The 17,318-nt window shown below is 41.4% G+C and overlaps 1 pseudogene; it reads right to left on the bottom strand.

Moving 5' to 3' along the window:
* Positions 1 to 3,913: 3,913 nt before the first annotated feature.
* The window catches only part of LOC139332196 (coiled-coil domain-containing protein 60-like), a 28,994-nt pseudogene continuing 15,589 nt past the window's right edge, over positions 3,914 to 17,318 (bottom strand).

Below are 17,318 nucleotides of genomic sequence, written 5' to 3'. Positions count from 1 at the left end.
AAACAATAAACCCACCAAAACTACAGCTACAAAAAAACATTTGCCTTAGTCATAATGTCACGTGGACAGATATTATGTTTACTTCATATTCCAATAAAGAGAATGTGGTCAATAAAAAGTCACAACCAAGCCAACATGCGGGAAAGTCATGGTCAGACACTTTCACCCACAACAGGTGGTTTCCCTCAGTGGCCTCAGCTGCACAAGTGTAGCATGTGTGTACTTGAAGCTAATGCTAGACGGCTATTTTGGTGAGTGGTGAAGACAGCCTTTAGCCTCGCCTGTGTGACACTGTGACAAGTTACTTTGAGCTTGACCTTAATGACATTTGTCACAGTGACAGGAAAATCCAGTGAATCACTAGTTTTTGACCTGATCTCTGTATATAATATTGTGACCTGTGGACACAATATTTAGGCAGAAAATTCAAGTGTGTGCGTGACTTTCTGAGCAGAGTAGGAACTCCTAACTGTTTGAGCAGTGATAAGAGTGTGTCCACATGTGCAAAGAGTCAACTGCAGGGCATTTATCAGAAGGACAAAGGGCTAACATGCAGGAGTAGGAAGACATAATAAAGGAACTGATAATAGCATATCATAACAATGAGTGTAACTAAAATACAAGAGTAATGTCCTGTTTTCTATCATCACTAACAAGCCACAAGAGATTAGGAAGAACAAATGGCCATGTAGCTGTTTGAATGTCAAAGATTGCTGGAGCACTGCTGCAAAAGCACCATAAGGCTTTAACTTCACGAGCCCAAAATATCAGTTCAAAGCTGATTTCACTGCAGCTCAGCTTTTTTATGTAATCATTTCGAGGCCCGGCTTTCGGTTGCGCAACTTTTCACCACTAAGCAAACACTTCTTCTCTGTTCCTGTCCATGCAGCCAAATTCACTCCCATAACTACACAAGCATGGAGAGCCTGCTGCTGGTAAACTGGAGAGTAAATATTGAATTTTCCTGCCTGTGGCTCGGCCGTTGTGCTTTTGATAAGATGTGGTGGAAAGAACACAAGGTCTTAAGATCAGAACACCTACATGACTTCATCCTCGTCCACACCGTGAAGCAGAAAACTGTGTTCTGTCAGGTTTAACTGAACACCTTTTTGGGTACTTTTTAACAGAAATGATTTCAGGAAATGCTTTACTTCTGCTGTTTGTAATGGTGGAGTTTAAGCAGAGCCAAGAGGAGAGAGCACATTCATACAGTTTTAGCTGCTCTGCACTGGCTTTCAGTAACATTCAGAATTGATTTGAAGGTCCTCCTCATTGTATTCAAAGCCCTTAATGGACTCGGACCAAGCTCGGGCTAACTCCCTTGTTTATTATTTACCTTCAAGAACACTGCGATCATCTGCTGCTGGTCTGCTGGAGGTTTCCAGCAACAGTGGAAAGAAAATTAGGGATGCAGCCTTTGTCCATTACACTCCAAAGTTCTGGAACACACCACCTACAGATATCAGGGAAGCAGCCTGCTGAATATTTCCAAAAGAAAGCTTATCTCTTCACTTTAGTCTTTCACTAGCTTTGACTTCCTGATACTGGCCTGAAAGTTTTGTGCTTTGCCTCACGCTCATCCACTACTGCACTTCTTTTAAAATGTTGTATTTTACTTGATTTTATGCATTCTGTGTACTCTATTTTAACCTACACATACCTATCATTTTATGCTGTGATTTGCCTTTTTTTTGGCTCTATTTTTACCTAGATTTTAATATTTTCTTGTGTAGTTTTATGCATTGTCTTTGTTTTTATTTTCATCCTTATGTCAATCTTATTTTAATTTTTTTTTAAATCAGTTTTTATGTCCATTCTGTTCTGTTCTCTAAGTAAAGCACTCACTTGGTGCATGTGATTTCTTTCCTGTAAAGCACTTTGAGCTGCAATTTCTGTATGAAAGGTGCTATACAAATAATGTTTATTATGTCATTATTATTACACATACATACATAGATGCCTAAAGTCGTCTAAGGATGCAATTGCTAATTTCTAATTTCTTTAATCTTTTACTTATGTGCATAAGAACACCAGTTTACAACAACCTACTTATATATATTTATTATTTGCACTTAAGTTTGGTATCTTCCTCTTTACTTGGTCTAGACTTTGCACCCTGAGGAATGAGCTCTAAAACCTGAGAGAGAAGTTCCCCCTCATATTTTGCACCCCACCATCCCCCCTGCCCAGGGCTACGCCAGGGGTATGGGGGTGGGTTGAGCTCAGCTTCCAGACTGTGTGGCATTCCTGAAATGAGTGCTAGCTCGCTGCTGAACCCGTTCCCAATCTCACGAGGCAACACGTTCTCCTTTTACTCTATAATACTACTGAGACACACACACACACACACACACACACACACACACACACACACACACACACACACACACACACACACACACACACACACACACACACACACACACACACACACCATCTGAAGCAGATTTGCTGTGCCCTATGTCACATGGGAAAAACTACAGTACATGTTATCACAAATGGATAAGGAAGACTACAAGTTACTACATGTATGTATATTAGTAAAAGGTCTACTTCTTTAATCTCCACGATATGCAGCATGTTAGACAAACATTATTTTCATGTCTAAAAAAGGGATCTCAACAACCTCGGATTCAAATATCCACAGTCACAAGACCTGTTTTCAGCAATATTCACTTTCAGTTTCTCTAAATGCTGAGCGAGGCCATGATAAGTGAGTTCGTCTTATACCACAGGCAGAATTGTGGTTCTTTTCTTCACAACCCCATCAGGAGGCCAGGCGGGGGATAAAGGTCACTGTTAATGTTTGGCTGGGTTCAAAAGCACAACAGAGTGTCAGTGTATTAGACTGTTTTTCCATTATCACTCTGGCTTGTTCATGCCATCTGTGGCTTGTGCCTCAGCGGAAAAACAAAAGTATTTCAAATAGAAGCCTGTTATACTTTCAAGTAAATGTCTATTTCACTGGGTTTTACTGGGTAGTTTCAGCTAAATCACTTCTGCTTTTGGTCCAAACATTGAGTCACATAGGTCATTCCGGGAAAAATGTTCTTGCAAACAGGAAGGGGTGGGACTTCTACTGAATTTCACATTTAGCAACATCTACAGCAGTGTGTTTAGAATAAACTGGGTTGTTGCATGAGCAGAGATAGCTGCCATTACAAAGCAAGACAAACAAGAGTGTCACATACAGGAACACCGTCACCACAAAATGCAAGAGACCACAAAAGTAAGGAAAAGAAAGCACAAAAGTGCAAATAAATAAATAAATTATACACACACATATGTGTGTGTGTGTGTGTGTGTGTACACATATAAAATAAATGCATCATAGCACTAAAGAACTGAAGATTACAAGAAAACATGTAATCTTGTGAGTTATCTGTAGAGACAGAGTGAAATACGTTAGAAAAACAGCATGCTGGCATCCAGGAAGGCATTTGCTTGCTCTTTGTAACAATTGACTATTGATTGTCTTGACAAAGCAAAGGACTGAAAGGTATGTACTGGTCCAACTTCCTGCTTCCCCTTTATTGTGTTTGTCTGTGTTCTGTGCACATCCCCACCTGTACACCTGTGACTATGTGCTTATTAGTAACAGTATCAGACCTTTAATCTAACTCTTCCTTTTCTTTGGACAATTTTATTTACTTATAAATCTGTATCTATATCTTTTCTGTGTTATTTCTCAGTTGTTGTTGACTCAGTAGTTTGTCTCAATTTGACATTTTCTCTGCTGCCTGGTTGTGTGGTGCAAGCATATTCTAGTTTCCCAATCATGTCAATAGTGAATAGGTTGAAATGCAATGATCACGTTTATTCTTCACTTGTTGTCCCATTACTTTTAAGACTTTAAGCTATTTCAGCCTTGACCTCACATCTAATTTACAGCCCTGGTGTGCGTGTGTTCTCTTTATTTACTTGTCCATGGCTGTCGCCTTCCTCTTGATGAGTTCGGTTCACCTGGTGTTTGAGGGGCACAGTGGTACTGTGGGGGCAGAGTGACCTTTGAACACAGCCAGGCATCGTACTCCTCTGTGGGCATCTGGACCACGTGCTCTGTGACAATCTGACAGATGAAGAGGGATGGAGGAGGGATAGTTTAAGTAGAGACAGGCACGGGCAGAAAGAGACTGATGGAAATGTGTGTTGATATCTCATACAGACAAAAGTAAGCAAGAAAGCACAAATATACAACTGAAACTGGTGATCACAGAGACCCTGATGTAAGAGATGACAGACAAAATGAAAGGACACCATCTCTAAGTTGGTTTTGTAAAACAGTTCCTTGCAACCAAACCAAATTATACTGTGGCCCCAAACCCTGACTAAACTTTCCCCTAAAGACACTCATACACCAGTAATCCCAGTCATCCCCCAACCCAGCCCACCCTGGTGTCCCGTGCTGAGTCCCAAATGGAAACCCAAGCAAATCATCTGTGGTCTGTTTGATTCAGCTCAGAGCTTCAGAAAGGGACGCTGCCACATACTGTCCTGAAAAGGACCAACCCAGTGGCCGACCCTCCCCACCGACCCTCTGAATCAGTGAGCCAACTCTGCTGTCTGTTGGTGTCATTTATCAGTCAGCTTCCTGTCATTACACCTTCAACTATCTGCTCAGAAGTCTGTGAAGGATGCATTACCCCTAATTTCTGACCGGTAGGGGCGTGTTCAGAGGGTCTGGAGTCTGTTAGTCTTGGAGTGCGGCTCGTCCTTAATTGATGGTTTGGTGGGAGTGACCAAGAGTTTACTGTTGGGCTTATAGTTTGGGGGAAGATCAGAGGAGTTCAACAAAATCCCACAATTGAATCCCTCATTTCCATGCTACCCAACTGCAAAAAAAAAAGAGCAATAATCTTGGATTTTGTCCATCGAGATTTAGATTTTTTATCCTGCTCAGAAGACAGGGCCTCATTCAAATGTGCCACGATACCAGCTGTTTCTATTATTAAATTATCATTTGCTGCAGAAATTCCTTTATGTTATTCCTTTATGCCAGTTTCCAGTAGCTTGCTATCTTTGTACAGTGTGGTATGAGGGGTTTCATATACCTGGATGGCCACACACAGCTCAGGCAGACAGAGCTCCCAAGGCTCCAGACCCCCCAGCACCTTCAGGAAGAGCTGAGGCTGAACACTGAGCGTCTGCTGCTCTGCAAAACCACTCAGCTTCTCCAGCACCCAGCTCACCGTTTGCTCCTTGCATACCACCTCAGGAAGGAAGGTTGCTCAGCAGAGCGGACAGCCTGAATAAAACGACAGAACAAACCATCATGAGCGTCAGCCCCACTGATAACATCATGCTATGACACATAAGAATAATAAGAATATGGTGTTTATTAGTTTTAATGTTAACACATATGAATACCACATGTGCGTGCAGTTCCACAGATGTGTGCAAACCACAAACCTGCCCCCCCCCCCCCCCCCCCATCTACATTCCACACTACATAATGTCTTCAACAGGCTGCATACCACATATTGTTGCTGTGGTTGTTTTTATTGTTGCGTCTGTCTCCTGAGGCATGCAGGTCACATGGTGAGGAAGGCAATAGGGTTCGGTCACGTGACACAGGGTTCGATATCTCTGGAGGCCGTTGTTCAACCTCTCCCTGTGTGGGAGAAGAAAGCTGAATGAAAGAAGAAGAACTGGAAGAAGCTGAGAGAGCTCATGTGATCTTCAACTCAGCCCGTGGACACGGTTTATACAGTAATGGCACATTAACTATGTTTGACTTCTATTTAAATATGTATTAAGCACACTGACTGATATGACAGAGCAAATATGGTTGCTCAATAAGTAGTAGTACCTGTCTGAGAGATGTTAAGGGTGTTTACTCTCAGAGCCAAAGGAGAGAAAAGGCTCAGAAAGTGGGTCAAAGTCTTTAACATGATAAAACATCATAAGATAAAGTCAGTTAAAATGTGACTCATTTCTTATGGCAAAACACCTTCAGCCCAGTTGATTTCATCAGCTCGTCATCATCTCTGAGAATGAATGAGTGAAGAAACTAAATCAGGTAGCAGGACAAATTCTGAGTACTGTTCTCCATGGCCATTTCCAATTCCTGAACAGAGACGTTCCTATGAAATTAAAGGGAACAGCCAGATATTTTGGCAAATATGCATTCACATTCTACGCAAGTGCCCGCACAGTAAATACGAAGCTACAGTATAACCAGTAGCCTGTTAGCTTAGCCTAGCTAAGCTTAGCTTAAAGACTAGAGGCAAGGGAAAACAGACTGGCTTCATCAGTAAGGATTACTTGTATGGAATAAGCAAACAAGATATGATGTGATTTAGAGGTGCTAAAACCTTTTCCAGTCCTTATGCTACAATAATCTGCTGCTGTTTGCTTCATATTAATGTACAGGCATGACAGTGATATCAGTCTTCTCAGCAAGGAAGCTTTTTCTTTATTGTATTTTTCTAGGCGTGAGACTATTCTGTTTAGTCATTCTGACAATCTGTTCATCCCTTGAAGATTACATTTTGGGGAGAAAAGAATGACTCAGTAAAGACGATGCCTGTGAGACAACACTAGCAGGTAATCTTCCTTCTAATACTTGAGTGGTAGTTTGGGAAAACCATTAAGAAGGAATTTGGGAATTTGTTCGGATTGGATGTGTGCCAGACCCGGCTTTGAGCTCCAGGATGACGATGTAGCTCTGAGCCATCTCCTCAACCCTTCCGTCAAGGGCAGCTTTCAGCTCCCGTAGCATTGTGGCCTTGTTGCAGATTACATGGTTGATGGCTAATGGGGGCCTGGCAGGACAGCTGAATGTAGAAAACACAAACAATATTTATTGTTGTGTTCATAGATTTACAGTCATGGTTATGCTATATATTGTGTCTTTGTGTCAGCTTTTCAACAGAAAAAAATCGTCACAAGCACATACCAAGTCTCAGGCAAAAAGTTTATTGTATACTAAATACAAACTGCGCTAAAACTGGGAGTTTATGTATAAAAATGGCTGTGAATGTAACCATGCTTGAACACATTACATACTTAGAAGAAATTCTCAATGATTGCACTGTATGTATGAACTGTGTGTGGATAGAAAATAACAGAATTGTATCTTTATATCTTTAACAAATCATTCAAACATTAATATAAAAAGAATATGAAACCGTATAAAACTTTGACAGACACAATGAACTAAAACCAACGGCCCAGGTTTTTTGGTTTTTATGAAAGGGGCGTCCTCGAAAAGGTCAGATGTTCACAAGCAAGGATAGAGTCAGGTCATTGTATAAAGGATGTCACCACATGGGCTCAGGAACACTTCGTAAAACCATTGTCGGGAAACACAGTTCGGTTTCTACTGACATTTTACACAGCGTCCCAACTTTTTTTTTTTGGACTCAGGATTGTATCTTCACTGACACATATGTAATCATGGGTGCGGTTACAGTTGCAGCTTTCAGGCCAAGAACTCTTTGCAGGCTTGGAGCAAGTTTGGTTGTTTTCTGGAATAGAAGATGTGTCTTGGACTCGGACGCTGTCGGACTGGAACAGGGGACGGTTAAAAACAAGTAAGACTTGTTTATAGAGTCTGTTAAAACGGGGATGGCTCAAATTGACTTAAAGCGTCACGCCTATTTAAACTGAGATTGGATATGTCAGTATGTCGCCTGAGATATTTCTGTCAGATACAGATTAAACTCGTCTGGGCCTCGTTTCCCAAAAGCACCTCAAGGCCAAAATAATCTCAGTTCCATTTTAAGTCTACAGGCTAAAATCATATTAGCTTTACCTTTCGCTAAATGGGTCCTGTGTTTTGTTGCTTTTTAGTGGTAGTATTTAGTAAGACTGGTTCTAATGGGGCCATTTGTTGTTGGTTTCCCATTAAAAAATGTAGCGATAGGAATGCGAAACACTTTCACGTGTCGTTTAATGATCAACGGTTTCTTTTGAGATGTTTTAGGTGAATTTGCGCCCAAAAATATCATCTGATCATCGTGTTTCTTGCAGTGTTCAAATTTTGCACATTAAGTATTCAAAGTCAAATGTTGACGCAAACTATGTTCGCACAAACTCATACTGAGGGCTGCACTACTGAGAAAATAGTCACCTGGCACGTGATCAGTCATTGAATGGGTATAATCATGTTCTCAAACCTTTAACAGCCAAAGTAAATATTAGGTGGGAGAAAGTACCAATGAAATGTCTGTGATAACATTTTACAACGTGCCCTTTTGTCCCCTCATCCACAGCACAATGCCACTGACGCCTTACCACAAATTCCTCACATAGCCTTTCAGATCACTGCTTTTAAAGCTGTGAATAGAAAGAAAGAATGATGATGAAGGGGACTAAAAATAGAAACACAAATTGAAGGGCGGTCACCACAGAGCTGGTGAGAAGAGTACAGGCTGAGCTGTAACTTTAGTCTTCCCATCATCTTCTCCTCTTTACACAATCATCCCAGGCTCACAGGAATATTGCCCTGGACTTCTGTCCTCTATATAATGCACTGCTGTTGATCAAGAGAACAAAGTCTTTTTTTTTTTTAACAGTTCTAGCAAGTGCATAAATCATAATAGGAGCACAGTCCTGAGGAACACATGTCACCAGGGGCAGAATTTAAGGATTTATGGCTGCTGAAATACAAGGCATGAGATGGAGGGCTAATAAAATGTAGGTTTGCAAAGAGCCTACCTGTCTGATAAGCTGTTGTCTTGTGGACTTTGGTTCTTTTTCTCCTGCACATCTAAGAGGATGCTTAGACCTGAAATAAAAAAAGAGTTTATTTTATCATTGTATTATAGATCTGTAACTCTCTTTTTTAATTGTTCGTGATTAGAAGGATGAAGGCATTATTTTTCATGTGATGTGGAGATGAAGGGAAGCAGGCTTTAAACACTATGATTCAGGAAAAACGTCTTTGTCTGCCACTTTTTAATGCCTTCCCTCCATACAGAGCATTTCCTGCTGTTCAAATGCAATCTCATACTCTTAAATGCAGCTGCAGTTTACTGTGTGCCACCCTGTTTCATTATACACGGCAGTGTATTACAGTAATGGATAACCTCTCAGGTCACCTGGTGCACCTGCTGTACCAAGGGTCAGTTCATAAACAGGTGAAGCTGCATTTAGTTTTCATGCTCCTAATTCTTTGTTGAGGGCTTCAGATGTGCCCACTTCTACTTTTTAAAGCAGTCTTAAAACATTTATTTCTCTTGCCTTTCATGATGAATAGTACATATTTTGAATGACTTATGCAGATTCCTGTGTGCTTCTTATGAATGGTTATTAATATTTTTCCTGATAGATTTCGTGCTGTGTGCTGTCAGAACCCCGCAGAGGTCTGTGGACAAACCTGAGAGGTAGCAACACGAAAAAGAACAATAAAAATAATCTATTCCATAAAATTATGTGGATGTTTTTTCTTCTTGTCTCTATTTTCTTGTGGAATATTGAAAGCTTTTACCACTTAAGGCCTAAAAATCTTTCAAATGGAAAATGTCTTTGGTGAAGTAGGCACGGCTTCATTTTAAAGGACAAAAAGTCAAAAAGTAGTTGAAATAGTTTTCATATTTAGGCTCATAGCTCCCCATAGTGTTCACATGTTGTTACTACACCATGAAACTGAGAAGCTCATCACTGGCGCAGCAGCTAGTAGTTCATACATAGATGTCACACACAGTGATGACAGAATAAATCTTCATGAAGCTTACTGAGGGCATAAAGCATTCATTAAAATGTTAAATACCAGCCTAAATGATTCTACTTCTCTATGAGCTGTGACAAAATTAATCACAGTGTGGCAAATCAGACAGATGAGGCACTTATTAAAATGTATAGCACGATTTCTCATGAGGAGTAGCTATAAAAACCTGCAGCCAAAACTATAATAGCCAATAACTTTTGCAAATTGGCTGTCTTTAGATTGAATAAATAGAGTTCTTATTTTAATTATCCCAAATGAATATGCCGGATTAACTATCTGTGCTGCTAAAAAAAAAACTACTGGGGGAGGCATTGAAATGCAAAGATAAATCTCCTAATTATTCAAAGTTTTACAATTGCTTTTTTCATCAAAGAGTTTGAAAAACTACTTTTTCCCCCCCTCAAACTAAAGAACTCCTCTTTCAACTTCATTTACCAGGCAAAACAATGTAGTGTGGGCAGAGCTGCACATCTCCAGTGGCCAATTTCTGGATTTGAAACATAACTCTGGGGATTAGCCTGAACAGCAGTTAATTGCTTTAAACCAATGACGCTGAATTAATCCTTTGATTTTTGGACTCCTTTTATGATTAGGGAGGAAGGGAGGGAGAGAGGGAGAAAGAAAAAAACGTGAGAAAGGGAGAGTAATGGAGAGGGAAAAGAAGAAACAACCTGACGATGGCTCCGGCAGCGACAGCGAGCCGAACAGTCTTTCATCAGGAGGTAATGATATGAAACCTGTAATCTACAGGAGGTGGAGGTGGTGGGAGAGATCAGATGACTAATTATACCATACTCTGAAGCCTGAAGCAGTGCACTGTGGGAAACATCGCAGGGCATGGGGGGGCTGAGCCCTGGCATAAAAGCTCTGATCATCCAGCTGAGTAGTGTATCGAACAGACCCAACTCTTATTTTGGTTTCCATTTCAGACTCAGCAGGTGGTGGGTAAGTGTGTGTGTGTGTGTGTGTGTGTGTGTGTGTGTGTGTGTGTGTGTGTATGAGGTTGGACAGGTAATTCACGTGCCATCATGTTTATCAGGTGCCATCATGTTTGGAATAAAATGACTTTTTTAGGCTTTGTTGCCATTAGTTCATATAAAATAGCTGTTTCTATGAAAACAGAGGTCAGTTTTCTGCGAGCATGTGTGTTTCTGTAAACAATTCTTTCAATGTTCAGTCAGGGTGTTTTTTGAAGAGAGATTGTTTTGGCTGGTGCTGTTGTTGCTCTGGGTCCAGCTTAGATTTAGACCGTATGGATGAAGGGATGAGTTTAAGATGATTCTCCTTGAAAACAGAAGTTGTGAAATTGTGTTTTTGACATGAGAAGTCAAGTTTTGAATGTGCTTGTTACATTTTCTTAAATTATTTTTTTTGTATTCCATCGTCATATTAGACACAAGGAAAGGGGCGTAGTTAATACAATAACTTAAAGGTGATTTTATTTAAAAAACAGTCATATGTCACAACTCATGAGCTTTCAGAAAACTTACAGATTAAAAAAACACCACATGAGTAATCTTCCAAGAGTTTTTCTTTTAAACCATGTTAATGGTCCCACAAAAAAGAATAAGTATCAGAAAACAGGTTAGTCTTAGCGTTTAGGGATCAAACAGAGTCCTTATAAGCATAGAAAATGAGAATGCATTATCGTGCCTTCCACTCACGTCTCAGTAATGTGACAGTGTTGATGGGAAAGGGTGCTGTGCATTCCTACAACAGGAAGGAAAGGAGTGAATGCAACGCCTGGGGTGCATTGGCTACCCCTGAAATCTGCCTGGCCACCCCAAGAGCCACCCCACTATCCTGAAGTATGATTGGCTGATCTGCCCACTGAGAGGCAGGATCGACAGTTTGACTAGTTGTTTTGAATTTGCATTATTTTGTATGCAGCCCGCTAGAACAAATTATGGAAGCTTTATATTATTTATATTTGTACTGTATGGCGCCACTCTGCAGAGTTATGATTGGTAAGACTATTTAGCTTTTAAATGAAAATTTGAAACATAGTTTGAATCTGCAAGATACTGTAATGTTAGTAATTGAAGTGGATATGAGAAATTCCGTGTGTGTGTGTGTGTGTGTGCCACTGCTGCATAAGCCAATGTCTGTACATGCCACTGCATAAAGAAGTGACTCATTGACTCATTTATGTGTCTCATATTCAGACTATGGACATTCATTCAACATTAGTCGCCAGCTTCTGTTGCTTTTGTCTGTCATATCCTCCCTCCATACATACGCTTAGAGACTCATTTTGACTATTATGTTACTCTTTGAGATAGCTGTACTGTTTATATGAGCTCAGATGGTCATCCACGTCAGGTGCTGAGTGTCAAACAATTATTCACCTCTTCTGTTAACCATTTTCGCCATTGCTTTTCACTCCACGAGCAAAACTTTCTTTCCACGTTTGACAACTAACTGTATGAGGGGGGGCAGCCTGCCTCCTCTGCAGCTCCTGAAGACTCTGTGTCCTCCTCAGCACCTGGGACCAGACAGGACACACTGCAGCCCACAGTGGTGGAGGTGAGGTGAAGGAAGATTTCCCGTGGGTGCGGAGGCAAGCAGAGGGGCTGCGAGGGCGCCTGGGATGAGCTCGCTGAGGCTTCTGAAAGGTAGTTTGCAGGTTAACATTCAGCTCCAGTCTAGAGTATCACCTACATGCAGAATGCACACAGACGCACACAGGACTGACAAACCGCTGTTTGTTGTGGTCACAAATGCAACAGACTTTCAACCCATAGAGGTCAGTACAACAAAGCTTTTCGACTACAGTGGAGTCCCTTCTTTAACCTTCACCTATTAATCCAATCCTAATCTTTAAACTGGGTCCTAAGTGTAATTTTAAAGACAAATCCACCCTTAAATAACATGATGATGTGAGATAATTTTATGCATATACATTTACGTCAGATTAATTTAGATGATTTTATTTGAGCTCTACCTTTTATAGTTGAAATGTCAAAAGAATATTAATTTAAACAGTCATTCTTGGAGTAACAGTAATCAGTGATGAGGTGTTGTCATTTTTGTTTCTGCTGTATCCACCTTATCTCAACCTGCATCATTTAATGGGGTTAGTCATTTCCTACATTTCCTAGGTTGACTTTGAAACCCCCATGAGAATGGTCATTAATTTGCTGCTTCCAAAGGCAGACATTAATCATGTAAACACGATATAGCTCGCCATACAAATACGTGTCAATAATGACGACCACACCCTTTACTCAAAACATAACATCTCCAATGGCTGTCTCACATTGTCCTCCATTGAGGCTTCTGTCAACCGACAATCTGATAGGATGCTTCTTTTCTCTGTGATGGAGGCTCTTGGCATTACGTCTGAGGGACTGTCCGAAATCTGTCTAACAACTGATGGTTTAGGTCTTTGAAAGTGTCGTTTTTTGCTTCAAGCTCCATTTTAGCCACGCAAGACCCATCTCAGTGTGATATCTAGCCATCTGTGTTGGGCCAGCAAAGAACAAAAAGAGCAGAAATGGCAAAACATTCCTATGATAATAATAACTGTTTCTAAATGAGAAGCCAAAAGCAAAGTCTTAAACTTGTATTTGCTCCTTGTGGAGATATCTGATCCTCACAAGTGCAGAAGTATGCGAACACATGCACACATAGACAAGCTGGCAGGCAGCAGCTTGTCTTTGTGCGCACACACATACTAGGTAGAAACATCTCTCAACTCAAGACGACATATGAGCAACCGAAAGGAACCAGACACGTCTCTCCCTCCCTCTTCTCTCCCCTACGCCCTTCCCTCTCTCCCATCTGTCTGTCAGAGAAGACCTGGGCCTTAAGTGTGTGTGACGCTCCCATCAGCCTAATTATCAGGATGGAAGGAAGCACAACACGTCAGCAACAGCAGCAAAAGCTCTCCAAATGTCCTCTACTGCCACACACTGCCATCCCCAAGGAGAAAGTGTGTGCATGTGTGTGTGTGTGTGTGTGTGTGTGTGTGTGTGTGTGTGTGTGTGTGTGTGTGTGTGTGTGTGTGTGTGTGTGTGTGTGTGTGTGTGTGTCACGATGCTTATTTGAGACAGTCTGTGGGTGTAAACATACACGTTTGACTGTGCCTATGCATCAAGATTTAAGGTTTAGTCTATTAAGTGTTGTGCTCAAGCATAAGTGAGTAAATGCTTCTGACTTTTCCTTCTTCCCATGTGTGTTTGTGCTTGTGTGTGTGTGTGTGTGTGTGTGTGTGTGTGTGTGTGTGTGTGTGTGTGTGTGCACCTGTGAATGTAGGTGTCACCGTGCAGGATTTCTCTCGTTCTGCAGAGTGTGGCAGGTACAGGACTTAGAAAGACAAGTTCTGGGCAAACTCCAACCTTCTGCTGAGATCAGTTTGTCCAGAACTCACAAGGACAGATGGAGAAAATTAATTTTCTTTGTGGCCAAAAATATGTAGACGGCTGAAATTCATGACCATACATCATTGCTGAATATCTTATTGCATAACCACGACCATTAATGTGCTGCTATAATGGCTGCAGGGATTACCGACCAGGGCATCAGTACTACACTGATGCTGGGTGATAAAGCCTGTCTTGGCCGTCTGTCGGCATTCCGCTTCATATTTAAGGTGCAGGATGGGGTTGAGGTCAGGGTTATTGGATGGATGGAGATGGAGACAGATTGTTGTTTAGAGCATCACTATATGTCAGAGCATGAAGACCTTTTATTAAAGAATAAGGCTGATGATACTCTGTTTTTGTTGTTGTCAACAAATCCAATGAAAAGTCTGTAAGCAAGCCTATCCTGTCTGTGGCAGTCAGATCCAAGCCCATTGGACGACAATGTAAGCCTTTAAAACAGGTCATGAATACAAAATAAACGTATTCGTTGGCAACTACTTCAGTGGTCCAGCAGGTGTTTCCAGCAGCAGTACGGTGTACGGTTGCGGCCTTCCATCAAAATAAACTTCAGTGCCTGTGTACACGCTGATGAATGAATGTGTGTTTTAACAGTTTTTGGACAACAATGAAGCTCTGTGGCACAGAGGAATAAGATGTGTCACGCTTTGTTGTTAGTAGGATCAGTTCATTGTTGGTTTTGGTCATTTCATGGGATTTAGTGACAGTAAAGGAAAGAGAATATCTCCAAACTTATCCTTAAATTGGAATTTAGGGTCCCTGGTCAAAACATGAAAAACTGCCCGATAGCAACAGTACACAGAAGCATGCTGACAGGGGTGTCCGCATAGTGTTTAAATAACTCATACAATAATAATTAAAATCTAAAGAGGACATTACAGGCAGAGATACCTTGGTTTAAACAAACTGCTCCCATTTGTTCTCGACGGCTCTCTCTTTTTTCAGCATCTTTATCGTGGTCCTGCCTCGGTCAGGGTCTCTGCGAATGGAAAGTAATAGCCGCTGTTGTGATACATTCATCACTCCGATGACCTTCTGCGACTCACCACAAGTCAAAACCACCCTTCGAGGCAGAGACAGCTCGGGAGTTGCGCCGGCCATTATCAAAATCATAATTCATCTTATCGTAAAAACTGTGCAGTGTTTTAGATTGATGCCCAACATCAGAGCTGCCCGCCCGGTGGAGGGCCCAGCAGTGTCGTAACCTTGTGATAATGTTTCATTTCATCCTCTCCCTGTCTTCCTGTACAGTAATACCTCAGCTGGATCATTTGGCCCATAAAGCTTAAGACTTTCTGGGAAATTGGATTTGAAGCTGAACGAAGGCCCTGGAGGCTGTAACATGATGACGATTGGGTACAAAAAAATTCTGTTTGTAGCTCTTTTCCGTCCTTTCCTTCCGTTCCTTCCTTTTCTTTTTCATTCTACGATCAATTATTCAAGGCTTACAGTGGTGTCCAATAATATTCCTGTACTAGATTCTACAAGGAGCCATTGTGACTGAGCGCCGCGCAGTCGCCTTTAAGCTTTATGAATTCATCTATTCTCACAGCCCCGGTCTCCTCTGACACTTGGAGATAGACCATAAACATCATCATAGATCAATACCAAGGCAAGAAAAAATGAATAGAAAGAACATTGAAGAGGGAAGAGCTACGTTTAAGGAATTAAAGCAGACTACAGAAGTGTGATGCTGTGGGTTAAACATGTGAGTTCAAACACCACACAGCTGCTTCTTCTGCACTTTCTCTCCATTTCCTCACTCTGGACTCCCCGTGGTGGGTCAGTACCATGGGAGCTGAAACCTGGGGAGGGACAAAGATGGAAGAATGCAATCTCCTCGCTAAGCCTGGACCCCCTCCGGAGCTTTGGACTTTATATTTCATCCAGCACTGTCAGCTCGACGCCTGCAGCCCCTGATCACCACCACCCTTCATCACCGGCGCTCTACAGTACAGATGCAACATCTCTTCAGGTGGCTCGCTTAAAAACTGTGTGGATTTGACAGAAATGACTTGTCTGTCAGCACGCAGAGGTCAGCGCCATAATGAGCCGATCGCTGATGGATATGTCACTCATGCTGCTGCGTTTTAGCCTCTGGACTGGGGCTCTGGGCAGTGGGCTCACTCCTTAATAAAAAATGACAGCTAATGTATTATGTATGGAGATTTTTGAGAGCATGAGTTAGGATGTCATAATCCTAACGCTCCAGGTGCTTTTGTGTCTCATTGCTCAATGTGAATGCATCATTATCCTGTCAAATGTGAACATTGTCTAATAACTGAAGGATTACTAATTCATAAACATGTAAGTTACATAAGTCAGGTTTTAACAATTACCTACAGCATAATCTGACAAATGTTTCAGATGCACCTTTGAGGCCTTAAGATTCAGTACCAAGAAATTGTAAAGTATGACAGCAATAAACTGCTTCACAGCAGAGGTGTTGGGAACATTTTCTGTTGGTGTTAAAGTAAAAAATGTTACATTTTGTTTGGACAGTTTGAGCAAATCAGTCTATGGGTTTTAAACAGGCGTGTGGGCCGATCAGGTGTATTTTTAGATGGAGATTTTGCCTTAGGCAGCTTTAAAAGGCAACTTCTTATTCACGTATTCACTTTAACTGACCACTGGGTTGCTGTGTGTGGTGAGAACCTTTGACCCCAGAATAACTTACTTGGGGTCCCAGCAGGCGGTGAGGGGGCTGACTCTGCTGGAGCAATCCAGAGTCAAAGCCTCCAGCAGCCAATTCAGACAGCAGAGCTGGCGGTAAATGACCTTCCTGCAACAGTACACAAAGACACAAAGCTCAACATCTATGCGTCCAAAGAATCCATAAAAATGGTTCCGACTCCATAAGATACAGCGAGCACAACACTTGTTCTTTATGATAAAACATCCCACTCATATTGCCACAATCACAGTAACACAGTTTTAAAAAGCCATATTAAATCTAGGCTAAAAAAAATTTTTGTACCACTTCCATTCTGCATCTCAAAAGAGCCCTTTCTGAGCTTCAAATATCGATGTATCATTTCAAAATTATTATTATTATGTATTATGACCCTTGTATGCCTCAATGGCTTTTAACACCATGCCGGAGGACTACAGTTGGAAATTAGCCTTTGGCTAACACTGGCACATTTACAGTAATGTATGATTGATGTGCGCTGTCCTCTTTAAATAAACTTAAAAAAAAAATGCAGGCAAAGTAACTTACTTGAAATGCTTATTTTTTGGCATTTTACCTTGATCTGACA

This window comes from Chaetodon trifascialis, chromosome 6, assembly GCF_039877785.1.
Source record: "Chaetodon trifascialis isolate fChaTrf1 chromosome 6, fChaTrf1.hap1, whole genome shotgun sequence".
NCBI classification, from domain to species: domain Eukaryota; kingdom Metazoa; phylum Chordata; class Actinopteri; order Chaetodontiformes; family Chaetodontidae; genus Chaetodon; species Chaetodon trifascialis.
The sequence above is the reverse complement of the archived record's forward strand: the minus strand, read 5'-3'. Positions and strand labels throughout refer to the sequence as shown.